This window comes from Pseudophryne corroboree, chromosome 6 (genome assembly GCF_028390025.1).
Source record: "Pseudophryne corroboree isolate aPseCor3 chromosome 6, aPseCor3.hap2, whole genome shotgun sequence".
Taxonomy (NCBI): Eukaryota; Metazoa; Chordata; class Amphibia; order Anura; family Myobatrachidae; genus Pseudophryne; species Pseudophryne corroboree.
The window spans coordinates 63,697,090-63,719,261 of NC_086449.1; the positions used below are offsets into that span (position 1 = coordinate 63,697,090).

The following is a 22,172-nucleotide window of genomic DNA, read 5'->3' on the forward strand; positions in this document are numbered from 1 at the left end:
ATGAATCTTTTTAAAACAATGATTTGTAATGATTTTTTTATTAGATGCACTCCCAACAAGTAGTTTTCATTTATAACTTGGGTACATTTTTATAGGTATAAAATGTTGAGTCACAATGAGTTAATCAAGAGTTTTGCTTGTTAATGTCTAATGTCAATCAAGGATATGAGGAGTCTTAAATATGTTATATTAAATATATTGATCAGGTCTTCATTGTAGAATTGTTGCTAAGAAAACACTACTATAGGAGAGAAATAAGAAGTGACTTGTTTGAGCCAAGGAACACATGTTGTGGACATCAGACCAGTTCCACATTTTATATTTTGAATCCCAAATGTCATTTCCTTCCACAGCCGGGGGTGTAAGGGATGTTAGCTATTTTCCATTTAGTAACAAAGCAACACATTAACCAGTAACTTTCTACCTGACTATTTAAATAAAGTCATATTCTTTGAGATTATCAAACACTGTTTGGATTTGGAATATCCTTTATTACAATATCTAGTACAGGTCAAAAAGTGCTACTAGTTCACAGTAGTGGATATTGCCACGGGCAAGCATGACTTTTACACGGGGCGCCGCCTTCCGGAGGGCACCGGGGCCATACGGAGGGTGCCGGCACCATCCGGAGGGCGCCGCACCAGGGCAAGATCCGCTGCTGCTGTGCCCCCCATTGCCCGCTGCCCTCCGCTGACGATGGCCGCTGTGAAGGGAAACTAGAGTTTCTCTTCGTGGAGAGGTCCTTTACTGTGCGGTGCGCGATGACGTTATTGCGCACCGCACAGCAAATGTCCTCTCCACAAAGGGAACTAGATGCTACGCGTCTAGTTTTCCTTCGTGGAGAGGACCTTTGCTGTGTGGTGCGCGATGACGTCATCGCGCACCGCACATTAAAGGACCTCTCCACGAAGGGCTTCACAGCGGCCAGCGACAGCAGGGGGCAGCGGGCAGCGGGGGGCACATTTCAGAGTGCTACAGTAGTCTGTACAGGGGGCGTAAATGACCATGCACCCTGTACAAAGCCACACCCCCCATTGCCGTCCGGGGCGCGCAAAGCCCCAGAACCGGCCCTGTACTTCAAGTGATAGTACTGGGAACTGGGATACTACTGTTCCATATACTAATCCATGATTGACAACATAAGTAAATGTACTTGATATTTTAACAGGTGATTGCACAGTGATACAGGCAATGGAAAGATTGCTATCCTGCAATTCAGGTATTGGCTCTCAATATCATGTAAAATCAAAATTATACAATTGGTTAATTGATAAAGCTAAATATTTATCGTATATAAAACCCTTTAAGAGGTCTAAGAACACTGTACGCTATTGACGTATGAAGTACCGTAAGGGTACGCACGTTGCGTACCAATCGCTTAGCCGTGGTCGAGACGCTCAAGCGTCACGTTCGCACACGGCCAAGAGATTACAGGCAGGCACGCTATTGGCTGCCGACTAACGTAATGATTCGCTATAGCGTAGCGGACGCTCGGGAATACGAGGAGATCACCAGCGGCGCAGACGCTCACAATGTTAAACCTTTATATCTAAACCATAAACGACGTAACTTGTAGTAAACCTTAGTGTAGTGATAGAGTGTAGATGCAACCTTGTGTAACCTGATTAACTTAGAAGCTGTTTGAGCGTGATCGACGCTCTGAGATTATTCAACACTATATAGAAAATACACGGATACCTGGGTTTAGGTTCTAACGCCTTATATATATATTATGAGTATTATACTTGCAAAAGAATTAACACAATACAAGTCATACACTACAATATAACATAGACTAACTAACCAGATAACTACACAGGAAATACAATACAATACAGTTTTGTTTTAAGGGAAAATACGAGAGAAAGAGGAGAAGAGAGAGAGAGAGAAATGGCTCACAATAACAACAAGACAATATGATTGCGGAGAAGACTTACGCACAAGGGGAAACGATCGCATGCGCCTCTGGACATCCAGCTCCCGATTATCAGCAATGAGAACCGTTGAAGAGAGTGAGTGAGCTGGATGCCATCGGCTTGTCTTATTTATGCTCCACACACAATACAATTCAATGGTCCCTACAATCTCATTGTTCATTGGACACAGGAATTTGTCTTCGCATCATAACAAGAGGTCATAGGTTGATTCATACAGGTGGGCTGTGACGATTTCCAACAGCTCAGGTGGGTGGGATACTAGGTTTCCCGCCGCATGGCTAAGTAAGTGCAAATAATAGTAAATGGACATAAACTTCTTATGTCCATAACTATTCGCATGAGCGATTAATCCGCTCCAAACCAACACCGGAATATTGCTAATTAAATACTCTTCCGAGGGGTACTAAACACCACTGTATGACTCCTGTTAGACCCTTCGTACAATACAAAGAGGGATCTCTCTGTCCAGGAACATGCTATATTAACTAAACTTTCAGGATCTATCAAAGGGACCATGATCTACAAAATACATTATATAGTGAAAATGAGTGACGATTGAGTCGCACGCTACGAACACATACACTCTACCGTAAATACGCATACCGAGCACCTGCGGGTGCACGCAACAGCGGGTATGCGCATGCACGGGAGAGCGCACGCATGCGCAGCGCGGACATGTATGAGGTGCAAATATGGTAGTGTGCATAGAGATATTTTTCTGACTTTGACAGTCCACCCTTTGGCAGTCAACAATAACTGCCACTTTCTAAAACATTTCAAAAAGAGAAAAATATATGTCAGGGGTTAATACATTTCCATGGTTGGGTAAAGGAGGAGAGAGGAGAAGGTGTGAAGAGGGTATGACCTAGTGAGATAGCAAGAGCATGTGTGTATGAATCCATGTTTGGGGGGTCATGTATCATCGTGCCGTACGTGTTGTAAATCAAGCTTCGAGGTATTGCGAAGTATACATTTGAATTCCTTCTTATCCCGTATTAAGGGTCTGTGGATGGGCTGTCAAACTCTACCTAGCTCATTTCGGCTGTGGTTGTAACAAAATGGGGAAGCACATTTTAGTTGATGATACATAAATGGGGGAGGTATGTGGTTGCTGATATCTGTGCCTGTATTCCCTATCGACTATGTGTGTCATTACCTGAGGGTTATAGAAATGAAGATAAAGAACACTTATGGTAAATGCAGTGGTATTCTATGTCAGGTTTATGTACATTTGTCGGTTGAAGTCTTGTTCGGTGTCTGTTGGTTGCAGTCTTCTTTGTGCTTTTGCCCATAAGGTGCGAGCAAAAGCTTATGTCAATGTCCATAGATTTACAAAAGTGTTGGGCTAGCGTAATTTTAAAATTTCTAGGGAAACTGGGGATCTATGGCATAGTTCATCAAAAATCTGTGTATAAGGTTGTCAAAACTTCTTCTTTAATCCATCTGTTGTCTGTATATCGGCTCATCAAATTCCTCGTCCAAGTGGGTCTTTTTACCTTGGAGGAAAACGGAAAAACAGGTGAAAGAAACGGACCGTATAATCGCATTTTCATCACATCATTGTTTCTACCGTTGGGTCATAAATCAAATCCATTGGAATTACAGTTTCTTCACTCCTCAGACTCATTACTCTTGTACTTTGTTTGCACCTCATTAAAGCCTGACCGCATCTAAATATCAAACCAATTGATATGACAACACCTAAGATACATAGGAGAAACTTCCCAACATCCATTATGACTCTTTGAGCCCATTCTCCTAAACCAGAAAACCAATTACGCGGGTTCAACCATGACACCCAACCAGTCAGCTCATTACCTACAGCAGCAAGACTGAGATTGTGTCTCCTGCGAAATTCCCACTTCAATTGGAGAATATCGTCCATCTTTTGGTCTATGACCTCGACCGGATCCTCGGTGCTATTTGTGATATATGTGCAACATTTCACGCCGTACTGTGTTGCCAGTGTGACACAATATCCGCCTGTCACTGCTGTGAGGTAATTTAGAACCATTCTATGCTGTACCAGTTCTGTTTTGTAAGCTTGAAGTTCCCTTCCAGTATACCTAAACGTTTCATCATACATTTCAGTGATATTATCTAACAAATTTGCAAGCGCAGAGATGTATCTATAGTTCATCACTCCTCTAGCGGTGCGAGTGAAATCTAACGCAAGCAGAACCTGAATCCCGGTGGATTCATGGATCAGATCAGAGGCCGGATGCTCTGACCTTTCTGTCAGTTGCCTTTTAACTATGTGCTCGTAATGGGTATGAGTATAAGGAGCTTGGGCACCACGGTGTATGTCTTTCATTTTGTCATGTGATACAGTCATTACCTCAGGCAGTACTTTTCCAATATAACACAATCCTTCAGAGTTTGGGGCAAGCCACTTATACGCCTTCCTCCCGCATATGAAATATGCATCATCGGGGAGAACATATGGGACGGAGTAGGACATAACCATATTACACATTTTCCATGTGAAATCTCCTAACCCTAATTCTCCCATCTGTCTAGTACACGTATCAGCTTGTACGATATGTGCACAGTATCCTGGTGATACCTCTCCAACTCTCGTAATCCTACTTCCTAGGGTATACCTATATCGGAAAGATTTTTCTCTACTGGCTATGTGGCGTATAAGCTCTGTATCTGTCGGCATTCTATCTGCTCTATATGAAAAGGTCATGGTTTGGTTACTCCATGACACTTCCCAATTTCCCGGCTTTCGGGGATTGGTAATGTTAAAACATATTAGGGATCTATCCACATGATATTGGTGGAGCTTCAAACTAGGAGGACTGGAGATATTAAACCTCCTGTCCACCGGTCTCCCACCCTTTAGCTCAAGTACCTCCCCTACCGTTAAAGGAAATGGTACTAGCCCTGATTTGCTATGACCTTGAGGCACTTGAGAGCATACCCAACAATCTGTTTGATTTAACACACTACCCACTAAGGAGTGATAGTCACTCAACGGATGCCGGTCCATGTGGATATTAAAACTGGATTGGCATTTCTTAATGCACCCATCCTCAACTACATTGTTACAGAGCCTACAGATACAGTTTTCTTCAGCTAACAATCCTTCACAATTTCTTCTATTGTCAATGCTATCGGATCGTTTTCTGATACTCGCCTTTACTTGTTGGTTAAGTTGTTCTTGGAAAACTACGCCTCCATCTTTATCATCAGAACCCATTCCAGAACCTCTCTCGACCTCCATGGTACTCTCGCCGGAACAGACTGCTCTGGTCAACATCATGGTCAACAGGAAAATCCGGATCACAGTCTCTTGGGGCAAGTCCATCTTATAGGAGGAAACGAAGAAGAATGAGAAGGGGGAAAAAAAATAATTTGGGGGAGAGGGGATGGGAAGTTGGAGAAAAACAATAAAAGGGAACAGGGAATCGACAACAGCTCTTGGTCTTGTGATTTTCACGATCAGGTGCCGCCTCAGTCCTCCTGGAACAGACACTCCAGTGATACAACCTCTACCGTCTGTTCCTTATCACGGGACCTCTCTGGATCAGCAACCTTCTTACAATGGGACGAATGAACCCAAGTCTCTCTCTCAGCAACCTTCAATGCTGTAGTGCTAGTCAGTAAGACCTGGTATGGTCCTTCCCATCTGTCAATAAGGCAACCTGAGCGTAGAAAATTCTGTATCATTACATAATCCCCAGGTTCAATGTCATGACAATTACTATCAGGTAAATCAGGAATCACTAACTTCAGATTATCATTTTGATTCCTTAACTGTTTACTCATGTTAATCAAGTATTTTACAGTCACTTCATTGTTATATTTCAAATCATCCTGGGGGTTAATCATGACATGCGGTTGTCGACCAAACAAAATTTCAAAGGGGGACAGATTAAGAGGGGACCTGGGAGTGGTTCTGATGCTGTACAATACAATGGGTAAAGCTTCTGGCCATGTCAATCCCGTCTCTGCCATAACTTTACTCAATTTATTTTGAATAGTGCTGTTCACTCTCTCCACCTTCACACTCGCCTGTGGACGGTACGGAGTGTGCAGCTTGCTATCAATTCCCATCAATTTACACATTCCTTGAAAGACATCACCTGTAAAATGGGTACCCCTATCACTTTCGATTATTCTAGGGATACCATATCTACATACAAATTCCTGCACAATTTTCTTAGCAGTAAACATAGCGGTATTTGTAGCCGCAGGAAATGCTTCAACCCAATTTGAGAAAACATCTATACAAACAAGTACATATTTAAAATTCCGACAAGGGGGTAATTGTATAAAGTCAATCTGTATTACCTGGAAAGGGCCGCCGGCAGGTGGGATATGAGATGGTTCTGTAGGTATTGCCTTTCCGATGTTCTTTCTCAAAAAGGTAAGGCATGACATTGCTCTCTTACTCGCATGAGATGAAAATCCTGGGGCGCACCAATATGCTCTTACCAACTTGCACATACCTTCCTTGCCCAGATGAGTCAACCCGTGAGCTGCCTCAGCTAAACATGGAAGGTATGCTCTGGGGGCCACTGGTTTACCATGTCCATCCGTCCAGAGTCCTGAGGACTCCTGGCCATATCCTTTTGCCTTCCAGACTGCCTTTTCCTGTGTGGAACACAAATTTTGCATCTCACACAACTTCTATGTGTTGATGGTATTAAATACCATCAGTTGTGTGGTGTCTGTCTGTCTGGGGGTACCGGCTGCTAACTTAGCAGCTTCGTCTGCTCGGCTGTTACCAAGTGATACTGGGTCCTGGCTATATGTGTGTGCTTTACATTTGATAACAGCCACTCTGTCGGGTTCCTGTATCGCTGTTAGAAGCCTTTTTATGTGAGCTGCATGCACTACCGGTGTACCAGCTTCCGTCATGAAATTTCTGAGGCGCCATAGGGCTCCGAAATCATGGACTACCCCGAAGGCGTATCTAGAATCGGTGTAGATATTGGCTGACTTACCCTTAGCCAATTCACAGGCTCTGGTTAGGGCGACCAGTTCAGCAACCTGGGCTGAGTGAGGTGGGCCTAGCGGTTCTGCTTCTATGGTGCCTTGGTCATCTACGACTGCGTATCCAGTACACAAGTCTCCCGAGTCTGACTGTCTGTGACAACTACCATCCATGTAGAACGTGAGTTCTACATCTTCCAGTGGATTGTCACTGATGTCAGGCCTTGCAGTAAAATTTTGGGTCAAATATTCCATACAATCATGTGTGTCTTCCTTTGTATTAAATCCTCCTTCCCCATCACTCTCATCCTCCACCCTTTGTGCCTGTCCAGGCACACCTGGGAGATATGTTGCAGGATTTTATGCACTGCATCTCTTTATGGTGATGTTTACGGGGGCCATTAGTGCCAATTCCCATCTTGTAAACCGCGCTGATGAGACGTGCCTGGTTTGGGCAGAATTTAACAAGGCTGACACTGCATGTGGTGTATGAATTGTGAGGTTGTGACCTAGCACGACATCTTCGCTTTTCGTCACTAGCAATGCTATCGCAGCAATGCTTCGCAAGCATGTGGGGAGGGATCGCGCTACCGTGTCTAGCTGAGCGCTGTAGTATGCTACCGGCCTGCTGGCATCACCGTGCTTTTGGGTTAGGACGCCTGCCGCGCAACCAGCACTTTCTGTTCCGTATAGTTCAAAGGGTTTCCCATAGTCTGGCATACCTAATGCTGGTGCCTGTGTTAGGCACTGTTTAAGTCTCTCAAATGCTGTCTCAGACTCGTCTGTATGCGAAATCCGATCAGGTTTGTTTGAGGAGACCATCTCCTGCAAAGGTAACGCCAGAATGGAAAACCCTGGGATCCAATTACGGCAATACCCACACATTCCTAAGAATGTTCTGATCTGCTGCTGAGTTTGTGGCAGAGTCATGTCTCTAATTGCTTGAATTCTATCAGCGGTCAGGTGTCTCAGTCCTTGTGTTAGACAGTGTCCCAAATATTTTACTTTAGTTTGGCATAATTGCAACTTGTCTTTGGAAACCTTGTGTCCTGTGTCTGAAAGATGAAACAGGAGCTGTTTCGTATCCTTCAGGGACGCTTCCAGTGAATCTGAACACAGCAGTAAATCATCCACATACTGTATCAATACTGATCCACTCACTGGTTGGAAAGACTGTAAACAATCATGCAAAGCTTGGGAAAATATACTTGGACTATCTATGAAACCTTGGGGTAATCGAGTCCATGTGTATTGGACTCCTCTGTATGTAAATGCGAACAAATATTGGCTGTCAGGGTGCAGAGGTACCGAAAAGAAAGCGGAGCAGAGGTCAATAACAGTGAAAAATTTCGCAGTGGGAGGGATTTGCATTAGGAAGACAGCTGGATTTGGCACTACGGGGAACTGACTCTCAACTATTTTGTTAATCCCCCTTAGATCCTGCACTAGCCTGTAACCCCTCCCCCCACTCTTTTTAACAGGGAAGATGGGACTATTGGCAGTGCTGGACGTTCTTACCAGAATGCCCTGTTGTAACAAGCGCTCTATTACCGGGTAAACTCCTAACTCCACCTCTGGCTTCAGAGGGTACTGTGGGATTTTTGGAGCTATCCTACCATCTTTTACTTGTACAACTAATGGAGCTACGTTTGCCATTAATCCAGTGTCCTGTCCATCTTTAGTCCAAAGTGACTCTGGTATCTGGGATGTCATCTCTTCTACTTGGGAGGGAGTCCTATTTGTCATAATGGTATGTGACATTAATTTTGATGGGGAGTCTAACATGTCTCGCACTTCCTGAGCGTGATTCTCAGGTATGTCCAAGAATACACCTACAGGAGTACAATAAATGACGCACCCCATTTTACACAGTAAGTCTCTACCCAGGAGATTGGTCGGTGCCGATGCAGCCAGCAAAAAGGAATGCTTGGTATGTAAAGGCCCTATTGTAATCTCGGCTGGTTTGCTAACAGGGTAATGCTGGACTACTCCTGTTACTCCCATGGCTGGAATTGTCCTACCAGTGGTTCTCATGCCCACTGTCGAATTTATCACTGATTTGGCCGCTCCCGTATCTACAAGAAAGTTTAATGATTTACCAGCTACATTGATTGCAATTTCGGGTTCACTTCCAAGGCTTGCAATCAATTTTACTGGCTGCAGATTACAGGTATGGCCACACCCCTATTGGGTATGGTGACCTCCCTGAATCCCGCTAGCAGCAACTACTTGTGACGGAGTTAATTGTGAGCTACCAGAGGCTTGCCAGTCTCTGTTCGGGGGGTATCTTTTTGTTTCCCCTGCATGTGGCTCATAACTCCGTTTCTGCGGACCCTGATCCCAATGTCGTGTGTCGTGTCGTTGTCTAGGGGGTTGGTATGAGTTTCGTGAATTTTTCGCTCTACAGTCTCGTGCCATGTGTCCCTGTTTATGACAAGAATAACAAGTAACCACATTTGACTTACCCACAGGGTTTGGTGATATAAACAAAGGCTGCCTTGTGGTCAGGGCCTGTATACTTACTGACATTAATTTATCACCTTGTTGTTCCCTGTGTCTGGTGATGTTCCTATCGTGATCAATAGCAGCCTCTCTCAATGTAGCCACCGACAGACCTCGCCAACATGGTTGTGTGGTCTGGACCCTTGCCTTTAATGTTTCTTTTAAACCATCCATTAGTACCGATACTGCTACTTCTCGATGGTTTATGTTGGTTTTAATGTCCTCTATGCCTGTGTATCTTGCCATCTCTAATAACACCCTGTGAAAATATTCTGCAGCTGTTTCTGACTCCTTTTGTTTAATGGAGAATATTTTGTTCCATTTAACTACGGCTGGGAAATACTCCTTTAACTGTAAACGTATTCTTTTTACGTTATCTTTGTTGTACACATCTGTAAGAGGTACATCCTGATCTAATCCACAGTCAACTAGGAATTGAGCTGCGTCGACATTGGAGGGTAAACAACCTCTTAGCAGTACCTGCCAATCTTTATTATTGGGCTCTAAAGTGTTTCCTAGGTCCCTGATGTATTTTTGGCTAGCAACTAAATCTTTTCTAGGGTCAGGGAATTCAGACACTATGGTCCTTAATTCCATTCGGGTAAACGGGCAATACATGGCAATGTTCCTAACGGGAGTGGCTCCTGATGTGTCTGTTTTCCCATTTGGAACTACTATTACCTTAACTGGATTAATTCTAACAACCTCATTCTGTGTAGATTCTACAGCCTGTGGTGAAATAGTTTCAGCATAGTGTATGGTGCCGTACTTACCAGTTGATACGACCTCACCTGTCCCTCCACTAGGGGCCTTTGTTACTAATCTCGGGGGTGGAGCAGTGCCTACTGAGGTCTCTGATATGGTGGCCGCTAGAGAGAGCGCTGATATTGTTGCCGAGTCGTCCTCTTGATCACACTCCTGGGGAAAGTTCAAAACAGGGTACAACTTGCACGGGTTAATACTTGCATTGGTTAACTTATTAACATTTACACAGTTGCTAAGTGTTTGCTTGTCACACCTTAGTGCGTCATTCTCAGCAACCAATTTCTCTCCCGCTATGTATGGTGGCGGCGGTGCCGTAGCTATCAGTTTCTTGATAGGGTTCGATCCCGCCGCCAGAGCCAATCCTCTCTGTATTTCACCCTCCTGTTGCCACAACTGCAAATAATCGTAATGCTTGATTCGTCTCTTTGCTGATTTAATGAGACATATCCTCCTCCTTAAATTTTGTAACACTTCTGGGCTGAAGCTACCTACTCTTGGGAATTTCTCCCCGTCATGTACCGTCATTCTTTCCCATTCATCACATAAAATTTCTGTGTGTGACCCATATTTTTCACACATCACATACCTTGCCGACCCGACTGGTCGGTTCACTGAATCAACCCGAACCGAGGTTGATCGCCCCCTACCTGAACAAGTGGCCCCCATAGTTCGAAGGTGTTGCTTTATTCAGCTAACCCTTACGCAAACCAAAATGTTCAAAATAGGCTGACGGTGGCGGTTTACTGAGTACCCCACTCACTCGCCCACGCCGACCAATACGACCTACGCACTGCTCTAGTGCTGGCGTACTCGACCCAGGGCCCCTGCGACCTGAACCTCTATTTACTGGAACCTGCGCGGGTTATCCGAAGAACACTTACTCTTTCAAGTAACTATTGGTTGTTGGATAGTTCCTGAGTGAGCAGCGAACCTCCCTTAAAATAAAAAAAAATTACACAAATCACGTTAGAATGTACAAATAGCGTTTGTGACCCCTTTACTCTAATGGTACTAGGTCAGATTACTAACTAATGTACACAATTACGTGCGGTACAATCGTTCAGTACATAAGCAACTAATCTTATGTACGGGGCGACCAACGGAATCAAAAATTGCGGCTGCGAATTCCTTCAGCCAGAGCTTGTATGGCCTATATGGGTGTTGCACCAACCCTTTCTTGGTGTTGTGCCTCTTGACTCTATAGCGGACTTCCTTGTCTGCTGTACCTGGACCTCCTGGTCTGTTCTGGACCTCCTGGTCTGTGTTACAGTATGACCTCCTGGTCCGTTACACTCTAATGCTCAAATTTTATGTTTAACCAGGGATGCCTCCCTAGCCACCATGTACGTCACTTACACGTATGTACCTCACGAGAACTCGACTTTTCTTGTGGTTCCACCTCAAAGTTATATAACCTTATATGTAAAAACACTCACTCACCACATGTACACTTTTGTTTCTATTTCTATTTCTGCGCAGAAATTTTCTTTAGACCAGATGTGTTACCAATTAGGAGAAGGATCTGTTAATTTAAATTTCGGACACCCAAAATAGATTTGCGTTATTTATCGCCTCGCGCTATTTATCGCGTGTAAAAATAACACTTGTGATTTGAGTTACGTGGGCGTACACGGACGCTCCGTTGCGTAATTACGCTGCGTGCGTCGGCCTTTGGGTTGCGTACGCAGTTTCAGTCCTTTGTTAGAGACACGTTTACGCAAAGCAAAGATCCACCGTAACACAATTTATACGTTTTATCAATGGAGATGATCCTTGATCATCTACCGCGCACCACACCGACTTCTCCTTGTCTCTCAGGCAAAGCTGTGTGTTTGTCTATACTTTAACTATATTACCTTTACTCTTAAACTATGAAATAGCGGCAAATCTCTTTTAGCACTTTTATCAACTATAAAACTGGCAAACAGGAGAGTGATATACGAAAATACACAAATGGAAAAGAAATGCAGATATATATATATATATATATATATATATATGTGTGTGTGTGTACGCAAGACAGAAAAATAAACAGTTTTAAAAGACACTAGCGTGTTGTTCTTACCTCCGGTTCACGGATTCCTTCAGCACCCTTTACCAAGTGAAGCAGACGCTTATCCCGACAGCACTACGAGGAATATAACCTCCCGCCCTTTGCTGATGGATAATGTCTGCTGAGTCTACCTAGTGCAGATATGTGAAGGACGGGCGAGCCGCCAATTGATAAAGCTAAATATTTATCGTATATAAAACCCTTTAAGAGGTCTAAGAACACTGTACGCTATTGACGTATGAAGTACCGTAAGGGTACGCACGTTGCGTACCAATCGCACACGCTCAAGCGTCACGTTCGCACACGGCCAAGAGATTACAGGCAGGCACGCTATTGGTTGCCGACTAACGTAATGATTCGCTATAGCGTAGCGGACGCTCGGGACCACGAGGAGATCACCAGTGGCGCAGACGCTCACAATGTTAAACCTTTATATCTAAACCATAAACAACGTAACTTGTAGTAAACCTTAGTGTAGTGATAGAGTGTAGATGCAACCTTGTGTAACCTGATTAACTTAGAAGCTGTTTGAGCGTGATCGACGCTCTGAGATTATTCAACACTATATAGAAAATACACGGATACCTGGGCTTAGGGTCTAACGCCTTATATATATATTATGAGTATTATACTTGCAAAAGAATTAACACAATACAAGTCATACACTACAATATAACATAGACTAACTAACCAGATAACTACACAGGAAATACAATACAATATAGTTTCGTTTTAAGGGAAAATACGAGAGAAAGAGGAGAAGAGAGAGAGAGAGAAATGGCTCACAATAACAACAAGACAATATGATTGCGGAGAAGACTTACGCACAAGGGGAAATGATCGCATGCGCCTCTGGACATCCAGCTCCCGATTATCAGCAATGAGAACCGTTGAAGAGAGTGAGTGAGCTGGATGCCATCGGCTTGTCTTATTTATGCTCCACACACAATACAATTCAATAGTCCCTACAATCTCATTGTTCATTGGACACAGGAATTTGTCTTCGCATCATAACAAGAGGTTGATTCATACAGGTGGGCTGTGACGATTTCCAACAGCTCAGGTGGGTGGGATACTAGGTTTCCCGCCGCATGGCTAAGTAAGTGCAAATAATAGTAAATGGACATAAACTTCTTATGTCCATAACTATTCGCACGAGCGATTAATCCGCTCCAAACCAACACCGGAATATTGCTAATTAAATACTCTTCCGAGGGGTACTAAACACCACTGTATGACTCCTGTTAGACCCTTCGTACAATACAAAGAGGGATCTCTCTGTCCAGGAACATGCTATATTAACTAAACTTTCAGGATCTATCAAAGGGACCATGATCTACAAAATACATTATATAGTGAAAATGAGTGACGATTGAGTCGCACGCTACGAACACATACACTCTACCGTAAATACGCATACCGAGCACCTGCGGGTGCACGCAACAGCGGGTATGCGCATGCACGGGAGAGCGCACGCATGCGCAGCGCGGACATGTATGAGGTGCAAATATGGTAGTGTGCATAGAGATATTTTTCTGACTTTGACATAATCTTTAAACAAAATGTTTTGTTTTCGGAGCGTTCCTGTACAGTCACTCACAGCTCCCTGTACTTCTGCCAATACTACTAATAGTGAGCTACTGGGCCTCACACACTGCACCTTAACTATAGATATACAATTAGCACAAATAATATAAAATTGTTGTAGTTTTAGCTGGGAAAGCATTTCTCTTTTTGGGGTGCAGTCGAACACCCGCAGAAGTTCTACCAGTTTTAGCAGCTTAATATAAAAAATGTGATAATAACCTCATACAAAAAAAAATGCAAATATGAATAAACTCTTTTTTTCATTGGAGCAAATTATTAGATTAATTTGTCAGTTTATATAACTTTGTAAATAGCCGATATAAGGACTTAATAAACAAGGGGAAAACTGTAGCGCCCCCAGCTCAATATATCACATAATAATGTCACAGTGCATTCTGCTATATTGCTGATATATCTGGTTGCCATGCTTAGCCATGACCATTACATTGCCAGCCATCAGCCACACCCAGGCACCCTCTTCCACCCATCCATCTGATGCACCAATGCTGTAAATATATTGGTCTGACAGATACTGAAACAAGCAGTGGACACTGAGGGCTGTATACTCCTATGGAGGATCCCTTCCCACACATATGATGTCCCATCTATCTTCCCACCCACATTGCAGCACACCATCAATCTGGACCCTGTAGCCTCTTGGGAGCAGTGATCAGTGTATGAGGGCAGAATCCACCAGCAGGGTAGCAACATGTGGGTGATTTAATGGTTCCTCAGGTGGGTAAATGCTACAGTGCCCGAATGCCAAACCTGGTCTGAATCTACGGTCCCAGGACACGTGCCCTAGTTGCTAGAGATGAGCGGGTTCGGTTTCTCTGAAACCGAACCCGCACGAACTTCATGTTTTTTTCACGGGTCCGAGCAGACTCGGATCCTCCCGCCTTGCTCGGTTAACCCGAGCGCGCCCGAACGTCATCATGACGCTGTCGGATTCTCGCGAGACTCGGATTCTATATAAGGAGCCGCGCGTCGCCGCCATTTTCACACGTGCATTGAGATTGATAGGGAGAGGACGTGGCTGGCGTCCTCTCCATTAGAAATTAGATTAGAAGAGAGAGAGAGATTGTGCAGAGTCAGACAGAGTTTACCACAGTGACCAGTGCAGTTGTTGTTAGTTAACTTTTATTTATTTTAATATAATATATCCGTTCTCTGCTATATCCGTTCTCTGCCTGAAAAAAAACGATACACAGCAGCAGCCAGTCACACAGTGTGACTCAGTCTGTGTGCACTCAGCTCAGCCCAGTGTGCTGCACATCAATGTATAAAAGGCAAAGCTTATAATAATTGTGGGGGAGACTGGGGAGCACTGCAGGTTGTTATAGCAGGAGCCCCCAGGAGTACATAATATTATATTAATTTAAAATTAAACAGTGCACACTTTTGCTGCAGGAGTGCCACTGCCAGTGTGACTAGTGGTGACCAGTGCCTGACCACCAGTATAGTAGTATATTGTTGTATGTATTGTATACTATCTCTTTATCAACCAGTCTATATTAGCAGCAGACACAGTACAGTGCGGTAGTTCACGGCTGTGGCTACCTCTGTGTCGGCAGTCGGAACTCGGCAGGCAGTCCGTCCATCCATAATTGTATTACAATATATACCACCTAACCGTGGTATTTTTTTTTCTTTCTTTATACCGTCGTCATAGTGTCATACTTGTTACGAGTATACTACTATCTCTTTATCAACCAGTGTACAGTGCGGTAGTTCACGGCTGTGGCTACCTCTGTGTCGGCAGTCGGCAGGCAGTCCGTCCATCCATAATTGTATTATTATTATAATATATACCACCTAACCGTGGTTTTTTTTTCATTCTTTATACCGTCATAGTGTCATACTAGTTGTTACGAGTATACTACTATCTCTTTATCAACCAGTGTACAGTGCGGTAGTTCACGGCTGTGGCTACCTCTGTGTCGGCAGTCGGCAGGCAGTCCGTCCATCCATAATTGTATTATTATTATAATATATACCACCTAACCGTGGTTTTTTTTTCATTCTTTATACAGTCGTCATAGTGTCATACTAGTTGTTACGAGTATACTACTATCTCTTTATCAACCAGTGTACAGTGCGGTAGTTCACGGCTGTGGCTACCTCTGTGTCGGCAGTCGGCAGGCAGTCCGTCCATCCATAATTGTATTATTATTATAATATATACCACCTAACCGTGGTTTTTTTTTCATTCTTTATACCGTCGTCATAGTGTCATACTAGTTGTTACGAGTATACTACTATCTCTTTATCAACCAGTGTACAGTGCGGTAGTTCACGGCTGTGGCTACCTCTGTGTCGGCAGTCGGCAGGCAGTCCGTCCATCCATAATTGTATTATTATTATAATATATACCACCTAACTGTGGTATTTTTTTTTCTTTCTTTATACCGTCGTCATAGTGTCATACTAGTTGTTACGAGTATACTACTATCTCTTTATCAACCAGTGTACAGTGCGGTAGTTCACGGCTGTGGCTACCTCTGTGTCGGCAGTCGGCAGGCAGTCCGTCCATCCATAATTGTATTATTATTATAATATATACCACCTAACCGTGGTTTTTTTTTCATTCTTTATACCGTCGTCATAGTGTCATACTAGTTGTTACGAGTATACTACTATCTCTTTATCAACCAGTGTACAGTGCGGTAGTTCAAGGCTGTGGCTACCTCTGTGTCGGCAGTCGGCAGGCAGTCCGTCCATCCATAATTGTATTATTATTATAATATATACCACCTAACCGTGGTTTTTTTTTCATTCTTTATACCGTCGTCATAGTGTCATACTAGTTGTTACGAGTATACTACTATCTCTTTATCAACCAGTGTACAGTGCGGTAGTTCACGGCTGTGGCTACCTCTGTGTCGGCAGTCGGCAGGCAGTCCGTCCATCCATAATTGTATTATTATTATAATATATACCACCTAACCGTGGTTTTTTTTTCATTCTTTATACCGTCGTCATAGTGTCATACTAGTTGTTACGAGTATACTACTATCTCTTTATCAACCAGTGTACAGTGCGGTAGTTCACGGCTGTGGCTACCTCTGTGTCGGAACTCGGCAGGCAGTCCGTCCATCCATAATTGTATTATATACCACCTAACCGTGGTTTTTTTATACCACCTAACCGTGGCAGTCCGTCCATAATTGTATACTAGTATCCAATCCATCCATCTCCATTGTTTACCTGAGGTGCCTTTTAGTTCTGCCTATAAAATATGGAGAACAAAAAAGTTGAGGTTCCAAAATTAGGGAAAGATCAAGATCCACTTCCACCTCGTGCTGAAGCTGCTGCCACTAGTCATGGCCGAGACGATGAAATGCCAGCAACGTCGTCTGCCAAGGCCGATGCCCAATGTCATAGTACAGAGCATGTCAAATCCAAAACACCAAATATCAGAAAAAAAAGGACTCCAAAACCTAAAATAAAATTGTCGGAGGAGAAGCGTAAACTTGCCAATATGCCATTTACCACACGGAGTGGCAAGGAACGGCTGAGGCCCTGGCCTATGTTCATGGCTAGTGGTTCAGCTTCACATGAGGATGGAAGCACTCAGCCTCTCGCTAGAAAAATGAAAAGACTCAAGCTGGCAAAAGCAGCACAGCAAAGAACTGTGCATTCTTCGAAATCCCAAATCCGAATTCCGAGCCCACCCGCTGGCGGTGATGCAGGGCAGTCTGGAGCGACTGCTGATGCTGACATCTGGTCCGGACTGAAGGACCTGACAACCATTACGGACATGTCGTCTACTGTCACTGCATATGATTCTCTCACCATTGATAGAATGGTGGAGGATTATATGAGTGACCGCATCCAAGTAGGCACGTCACACAGTCCGTACTTATACTGGCAGGAAAAAGAGGCAATTTGGAGGCCCTTGCACAAACTGGCTTTATTCTACCTAAGTTGCCCTCCCACAAGTGTGTACTCCGAAAGAGTGTTTAGTGCCGCCGCTCACCTTGTCAGCAATCGGCGTACGAGGTTACATCCAGAAAATGTGGAGAAGATGATGTTCATTAAAATGAATTATAATCAATTCCTCCGCGGAGACATTGACCAGCAGCAATTGCCTCCACAAAGTACACAGGGAGCTGACATGGTGGATTCCAGTGGGGACGAATTGATAATCTGTGAGGAGGGGGATGTACACGGTGATATATCGGAGGATGATGATGAGGTGGACATCTTGCCTCTGTAGAGCCAGTTTGTGCAAGGAGAGATTAATTGCTTCTTTTTTGGTGGGGGTCCAAACCAACCCGTCATTTCAGTCACAGTCGTGTGGCAGACCCTGTCACTGAAATGATGGGTTGGTTAAAGTGTGCATGTCCTGTTTTGTTTATACAACATAAGGGTGGGTGGGAAGGGCCCAAGGACAATTCCATCTTGCACCTCTTTTTTCTTTTATTTTTCTTTGCTTCATGTGCTGTTTGGGGAGGGTTTTTTGGAAGGGACATCCTGCGTGACACTGCAGTGCCACTCCTAGATGGGCCCGGTGTTTGTGTCGGCCACTAGGGTCGCTTATCTTTCTCACACAGTCAGCTACCTCATTGCGCCTCTTTTTTTCTTTGCGTCATGTGCTGTTTGGGGAGGGTTTTTTGGAAGGGACATCCTGCGTGACACTGCAGTGCCACTCCTAGATGGGCCCGGTGTTTGTGTCGGCCACTAGGGTCGCTTATCTTTCTCACACAGTCAGCTACCTCATTGCGCCTCTTTTTTTCTTTGCGTCATGTGCTGTTTGGGGAGGGTTTTTTGGAAGGGACATCCTGCGTGACACTGCAGTGCCACTCCTAGATGGGCCAGGTGTTTGTGTCGGCCACTAGGGTCGCTAATCTTACTCACACAGCTACCTCATTGCGCCTCTTTTTTTCTTTGCGTCATGTGCTGTTTGGGGAGGGTTTTTTGGAAGGGACATCCTGCGTGACACTGCAGTGCCACTCCTAGATGGGCCCGGTGTTTGTGTCGGCCACTAGGGTCGCTTATCTTTCTCACACAGTCAGCTACCTCATTGCGCCTCTTTTTTTCTTTGCGTCATGTGCTGTTTGGGGAGGGTTTTTTGGAAGGGACATCCTGCGTGACACTGCAGTGCCACTCCTAGATGGGCCCGGTGTTTGTGTCGGCCACTAGGGTCGCTAATCTTACTCACACAGCTACCTCATTGCGCCTCTTTTTTTCTTTGCGTCATGTGCTGTTTGGGGAGGGTTTTTTGGAAGGGACATCCTGCGTGACACTGCAGTGCCACTCCTAGATGGGCCCGGTGTTTGTGTCGGCCACTAGGGTCGCTGAGCTTAGTCATCCAGCGACCTCGGTGCAAATTTTAGGACTAAAAATAATATTGTGAGGTATAAGGTGTTCAGAATAGACTGAAAATGAGTGTTAATTATGGTTATTGAGGTTAATAATACTATGGGATCAAAATGACCCCCAAATTCAATGTTTTAAGATGTTTTTTAGGGTTTTTTGAAAAAACCACCCGAATCCAAAACACACCCGAATCCGACAAAAAAAATTCGGTGAGGTTTTGCCAAAACGCGGTCGAACCCAAAACACGGCCGCGGAACCGAACCCAAAACCAAAACACAAAACCCGAAAAATTTCAGGCGCTCATCTCTACTAGTTGCCCTACCCTAGTTATAAAACTGGTGGTGGGGTTGGAGTATTTTTATTTAAAAATAGGAAACTCTGGTTATAGCATCTCACAGTTCTTTGTTGCTCTGCTGAATATTCTAGCTAAAGGAACATAAAAATGTGATATACTTAGAGAATCTATATTTGGGTGACTCAGTTCCGTGGATGATGTTTTATACAAATTCTTATATTTTATGAGTTTTTATTGAGATTCTACATTACATACATGTATCAATAACATTTCCCACATGTGTGGTCTGCATTGCTTATTATGAATACTCTATTCATGTGGATTACATTAGACTATAAACATCAGTGACGTGTTCATCTCATATGGATCCTTCAATGTAGAAATATTAATAATAGTTCACATTTAATGACAGAACCTGACATAGTGCACATCACAGGTGAGAAATAATCACAGCAGAAGAGCAGAGATTGGTACAATGATAGATCCTGACACTACAACTATTGATTACTTCTATGTGGATTGTGGTCACTTTCTATGACATCTAAAGTCAGGGTCAGATTAGGGGCCACATGGGACTAGGGGCGTACATTATCAAGTGTCTATTGTGAGAAGAGAAGGAGCTGTGATGCTTGCTGTGCCTTGTAGTTCTACAAGAGCTGGGAGGCCATCCTATACCACATGTTAAACTATGCCGTTGCCTGCAGAAACATATAGATACCCTCCTCCTCAGGCACAATATATGTCTAAATAAATAAATAAGTAAGTAAATAAATGAAATCCACATATGGAAATCCCTAAAACCTGTACTGTAGGGTGTCTTGAGGACTGCATTTGGGGACCACTTCACTAGTGAGTAGGACTCAGACAAAACCAACTACAGAGCAATGAAATAGAGCATGCAGCCATCATTTCCAGGGCTCTGCCAGTTCTGTAATACAGAGTCTCCTGTGACAGTTTCATGCTCATTCTAATGGAAGCTGGAAGCCGTGTGGTTCACAGGTAATAATATAAATGTCTGGTAGGAGATTCTGTGTGAACATTTTCTGTTGCCAGGTTTGTGTATTTGTAGACTAAGTGTGTCAGGCTTACAGCTGCTTTCTCACCTATTGTGCTACCATGGTTTGGTTACAGCGGTGCATTGAGCACTACGTAGCACTATGGGGGTCATTCCGAGTTGTTCGCTCACAAGGCGATTTTAGCAGAGTTGCTCACGCTAAGCCGCCGCCTACTGGCAGTGAATCTTAGCATCTTAAAATTGCGAACGATGTATTCGCAATATTGCGATTACAAACTTTGTAGCAGTTTCAGAGTAGCTTCAGACTTACTCGGCATCTGCGATCAGTTCAGTGCTTGTCGTTCCTGGTTTGACGTCACAAACACACACAGCGTTCGCCCAGACACTCCCCCGTTTCTCCAGCCACTATTGCGTTTTTTCCGGAAACGGTAGCGTTTTTTCCCGCACGCCCATAAAACGGCCAGTTTCCGCCCAGTACCACCCATTTCCTGTCAATCACACTACGATCGCCTGAGCGATGAAAAAGCCGTGAGTAAAAATACTAACTTCATAGCAAAATTACTTGGCGCAGTCGCAGTGCGGACATTGCGCATGCGCACTAAGCGGAAAATCGCTGCGATGCGATGACATTTACCGAGCGAACGACTCGGAATGACCACCAATGTGAAATAAACATCACAGTTTCTGCCTTGCTGGGGACGTTTGCATTACAATAAAATTATATTTAATATCACTGTTTTAATGAAGCAATTAACAACATATCTAGTAAGATGTTTACCTTTAATGTCATTGGTAGTACCATATTCTGTAAATAATGTTTTCATATACCAATCTGGGTCTGGGAAGAGGTGTGGTATGTGTGACCTGCAGTCAGGAGATGGCCGGTAAGCATACCAATGCTGGTATTCCAGCAGCTGAAAGCTGGCAGGGGTAGAGTGCAACATGACCCTTGCGGGCTTGGTGCTCTCGTCACGCTGTGGGCAGGTTCTATTCCCACTCTATAGGTGTCGTGGACTATGTGTGGTGTCTTGGATTGTGAGGGGGCAGGATGTAGAAGGAGATATTGTGACTGGCGGTCTCCTGGCCACCAGTCACATAACTATATCCCCTGGGCAGCCCCTTCAAAACCATTAGAGGGACTGATGGTGTATATCTGGTACTTGCAATGTAAACAGAAACTTTTTTCATTCAGATTTACATTTTGAATGGAGTTATTACCATAATTCCATCAAATCGAGTTAATTGACCAACTTTATATGGCATCGGAGGAAAAAAGGGGATAAGTGAGCAGGAACAATAAGCACAGGCTGCAATTTGGTTGTTTCTTCCATTAACAGTCCCCATGGGTTTCACCTAAGTCTACAAGAGGATCCAGCATCAGGGAATACTGCTACATGCTGTCCTCAATGCTCTGGTATAGGGAGAGGTCCTATAGTAAAATGATTTTCTAGGTGGTAGTGTGGTAGTGGGCTTTTTCTCTCTCAACCATAAACAGCTACAGCCATTCCTCCTGATTTAAGCTCCAGAAGTGTCTGTACCGGGCTCTTCAGTACCATTTAAAAAAGGGAAATAGTCATCAACTTTGCCCATGCTGGGACTGTGTTTAAGTAGAACCTGACATTAACACACACATTAATATAATAACAGTTTATACAAGCACTGTCAATATAAGTTCTAAATACACACAGTATAATGAAAGAAAGTCATACAACCCTCTGTTGTGACCCTCAGGGAAGATAAACGCTGAGGATA

At 44.0% G+C, this 22,172-nt stretch overlaps 1 pseudogene; it reads left to right on the forward strand.

Annotated features, from left to right (window-relative positions):
- The window catches only part of LOC134934256 (oocyte zinc finger protein XlCOF7.1-like), a 96,864-nt pseudogene that overhangs the window by 55,385 nt on the left and 19,307 nt on the right, over nucleotides 1-22,172 (forward strand).